The sequence below is a fragment of the Triticum dicoccoides genome, chromosome 2A (genome assembly GCF_002162155.2).
Source record: "Triticum dicoccoides isolate Atlit2015 ecotype Zavitan chromosome 2A, WEW_v2.0, whole genome shotgun sequence".
Lineage (NCBI taxonomy): Eukaryota > Viridiplantae > Streptophyta > Magnoliopsida > Poales > Poaceae > Triticum > Triticum dicoccoides.
Window position 1 is genome coordinate 433513992 of NC_041382.1, and position 4854 is coordinate 433518845.

The window sequence follows — 4854 nt, forward strand, 5'->3', positions numbered from 1 at the left end:
TTCATAAACTTTATGCAACTCAATGATTTTCATGAGGGAAGATAAAATGACTTCTTCAAAGTATATGAAATATGAGTTGGAAGTATGAAGAAAGGTTTGAAGATGGTTTGATTTTTTTTGAATTCAAAACCATTTGGATTTATTTGGTTTTATTTCAAATTATTTTTCTCCAAAATTAAACTATATGGAAAATAGGGTAAAATGATTCCCTACAAAAATGGAGAAAATTTAGTTTGAAATAATTTTGGTATCTTAATGTAATTTTATTTGAATTTTAATTGCATCAGTAGCACTTTTTGATTTATTAGAATTTATGTGAATTTTATTTCACCATTTAAAAAATTTCATGTTGTAGGATTTATTTTTCCGGTCATTTTGATATATTATATCCCTATATAAAAATATGTTTTTTTATGAGTGTGGTTTCTGCGATGTTTTAAAAAAACAACAAAGCCCCCCGGCCAGGCCAGCGAGGCCCAGCTATAGGTCGGCCCAGCCTAGCGCTAGCCCTAGGGCTAGCGCACACGCGCAGGTACGGGAGGAACTCCCAGGAGCGCCGCCTCCACCTCTCTCGCTTGTCTCTCTCTCCCTTGTTTTTTTCTTTTTGCTTCTCTCTTCACGTTAGGACCCACCTGGTCTTCTTCCTCCTCATGAAAAAAGGAACAGGAGATTGCCATGCCACCCGTGTCCGTGATCTCCGGAATCAATTCCTCGAGGCTGCCCCCTTGCCCAAGATCATGCTCTATAAATACCCCACAAACTCCTCGTCTGACCCCCCAAAAAAACCCCACGCCGAGACCACCTCTACCTCATGTGTTCTTCTTTTGGATCTCGCCGGAGCCGAGACGGTTCACCGTAGATCCCGACGCTGGTGAGAAACCCCGACCTACGAAACTTTGTCTCTCCAACTCCCATCATGTAGGCACACCTCTTTGACATCTTCTCAATCTCCAGGAAGCACCGGAGCCCCGCCGTGGACCTCGCCCGACATTGCGGGAGCACGGAGTTCATCTCCATTCTGCTCACCTCGATCACCGTAGACGACCATCTACACCAAAAATCGATTGCCCTCGCCACACCGCATCTCCTGGACATCACCGCCTCCGCCTCCGGTCACCGGAGCCGTCGCCCCGCCGACCTCCACTTCCCTGCCTACACGAGTTCCTCTGTGTAAGCACGAACCTCTTCCTCTGTTTGTTGGTGTTTTTTTCTTACATCGAACCGTTACGTTAGATTGGATCTGCTTAGCAGGTCAGTTTTATTTTTCATTAGATCGATTTTAGTGCAGGGTTATTTTTTCCGGTTTAGATCTAAACCGGCTCATCGGTTTTTCTAATTATACACTGTACGCGGTTTGATTAGTTAAAGCCTGAGCGCAGTATAACTTCAGATCGCACAACCCTTAGGGCCAAGACCGCATGTTTTTGTTTTTTTTATGTAATTTCGTTTCTGTTTTTAAAACAGAATAGTTTCAATCTTGTAAAACCGCAGTTAATTATCTACGAGGTATTTTTGAGTGATTCCAACTGCCTTGGATCACAAATTTTATGAAGTTTCTGTTAGTTTAATTGTATTTCATATTTGAGCAGTTTAAATTTGTGTTTGTATGAATTTTCTCAAATCACTAGATTTGAGCTATTTTGAGTTAGGAATATTATTTTTGACCGATTCTTTTTGCTACTGGTTACTTATTAGACTAGCTACGCAGTACTGTTTAGTTTGCATGTTAGTGGGTTAGTTAGATTAGCTTCTTATTGTAAACAGTACTGTTTACTCTGTTTTTAGTACTGTTTGTAGTTTAATTATTATTAATTAGTTTTATTTAGTTTCTTTTGCTAGTTTTCGCCAGTGTGTCATATATTTTATTGTTTAACAGTAGGTGATTTCTAGGATTTATTAGACTTAGTTTTCTTGAGGTTCTAGGTGTTGTTTGTTGTATGACTAGTTGCTAGCAATAGGAATAGTGTTAGAGGTTCTAGGTACTGTTAGAATTTTATTATAGGAAAAATACTTTATGTTACTTAGCGAATAATTATTTCTACCTTGTGTTAAATATTTTTGTTTTAGGATTTTTACTTCTTGTTAGGTAGAGTTGTTGTGGTGTAGATTAGCCCTATAAGTTTATTTGAGTGATTTGGAGTTTTATTTGGTTTTTACCTTCGATCCTATTTCAATTTCGTTGTTATTTTGATTGTTATGATTTAGTGCTAGAATGATTGCTTATGTGAATACTATGCTTGCTTGTATAGATTTCATCGGAGAGTGACGACTAGTTTATCAAGTTTTTAAGAGCAATAATATCTTCACCAACTGGCCAGGCAAGTTCACTTTGACCATGTTTTTCATACCTATGTTTTATTTGCATGTAGTAGCACCTTTTCAATAATCCCTCCAGTAGTGATATTGATTTCTTGTATTTGAGTAGAATGCATGAGGTAGGAACCCATCTTCATGTTATCAAGCCCGGGACGTTATATAGTTTTAATGCTACGCTATAGTAGACGGGGTTTGATATGAGTGCGTGAGTACGTCAATGGCGACAACTTCATGATGGCACCGGCACGGACTGCATCTTCAGGACTCCTCAAGATTTCAAGACTCGAGACAAGAATTCAATACACACTACTGGGTGAAGGACGGTTGACGGGCACCCTGGAGAAACCAGTGGTTGGCCGGGATGCATGGAGAAGCGCCATGACATCTTGTGGAAAGCTTCACCTAGACTCAAAGAGATGGAAGAATACTTCATGCCCGGAAGCTTACCTGTGCAACCGCAAGTCACTATGGGCTCTGGCTTGGTGGACCTTAGTGGTGACTCTGGCTGGGACGGTGCTAGCAGATGTAGAACTACGGTAGGATTGGATGAGCACCGGACAATGGTCAGAGGAACTCTTCGGAAGACCATGTTTCGGTCATCTTGTTCTCAAACACCCTGAAGTGCGAGAATGTAAAGAGAGGGATCGAATCTTGCGGGTAAAGTGTACAAACCTCTGCAGAGGGTTAAAACCTAATCGATTAGTCGTGTCCCCGGTTACGGACAGTTTGAGCCTCTGGACTTGGATCTATCTCGGAACTCTCAACACCGGACTGATAATTTAATTGTGGGCAACTTATGATGATTTGGGTATGAGACATCGGTTGGCGGAACCATGTCATGACAGAAAACTCCATAGTACAGACTCCTGACATTCCTTTGTTGTAGGGAAAATAAAACCAGCTTTTACGCAAAATCATCAGACACAGAGCCACAAAGCCATATTGCATATAGAATAGTTTTATCATCTGCTTTTCTCATATTGTGATCTTGCCGGTACATTCAATGTACTGACCTACACGGCTGCAACGTCTCATGTTGCAGATATGTTCCTTCCGACGAGTAAGAGTACGGTACAGGGTTACGGTCTACACTCAACCCGCCGATGGCGTTGATGGGACTCCACACCCGATTGTTTGTTTCCGCTGAGACTTATGAGGTATATATCATTTTTACATTATTTATACATGTGATTGCACTTTGATATATACATTGATGTACTGTCTGTGCCAGCATACCGATCCAGGGATGGCACAGATACACAGAGGCTTGACTGTCTGAGGTCGGGTCGCTACACCCGCGGGATCGTTCGTATCCAGTTTCAACTAATTTTGGACCGTGCTAGCGGGAAGGTCATGCTAGAGTTTGTACATGGGGCATGCGTCAGTAGTTAATAACTGGTGTGAAGTCCACCCCAGAAAAAAGACAATAACTCGGGTTGATGCGCCGATAACTTGGACGTTCACACGGGCGCGGCCAATCGTACGGGTGTAGTGGCGCGTTCACAAAAAAGGGATCAAACGCTCAGCCTATGTATTTCTCGTGTAAATAGATAATTTAGTGCCATTGGTTATTTACTTTAAACATAATGCATTGACGTGTTAGTGTAGAGGCGCACAAAAAGAAATGGATATTGTAGTCAGCTACTTAAAAGTGCTACCTCATATGATTACATAGCCTCCATTTCATAAATTGCGTACCCGTTGAATTCATATATGAACATTACATATATTACTTCAAAATAGAAACTTAAATCATCCAAGACTAATGAATTTGAATGCAAGAGTAACAATGGTGCATGTTCATGATAGCTACATTGGTTGTTTGAAGAAACATCACTGTAACTTTGGCATGCACAACTAAAAATGCTTATTTAAATAGAAAAAATGTGATATGTGAGTGTCCAATCTTTATAGCGTTGAATCGATATTGTACCTTTGGCCATGATACGAAGTAGATATTGACTTATGTTCAAGTGATGCACGTCCACGATCGCTAGATAGTGATACGTGAATGAATTGTGCAATCTCTCTCACACGCATACATATCTCATTTCCCTGTGGGCATCGGAATCACACATGCGCACTTCGTGTATTTCTCTCCCTCCATCAGGGTTAAATTCGTCTTTCTACCCCGTCCTACAAGTCTCTCACACAGAAACACACACGCTCTCTATGTCTAACCCGCCGACCCCTTTAATTCCGCCCACCCACAGCCACTAATGTCTCTCACACATATGCTATCTACCTATCCCTTAATATAGCTAGATATGTGTCACACAAACTCCTTCTCCCTACTAGCAAGATGCCCATGTGTTGCACGGAACATTAAGATGCATTTGTATGAGAAGTTTATCTTGTGGGAGAAAAGTATGAACGAGGGAATGCCTTATTTGCAAATGCGTAGAAGGGTGTGGGTATGTTTTTGCAAAATTGCCATAGTTTCCTTCCTGTCCGTTGGATATAAATTGGATGGCCTATATTGCAGGATGGCAGGAACACCATCATCACCAACTCTGTTTTTTATAAGAGCAGAGATAT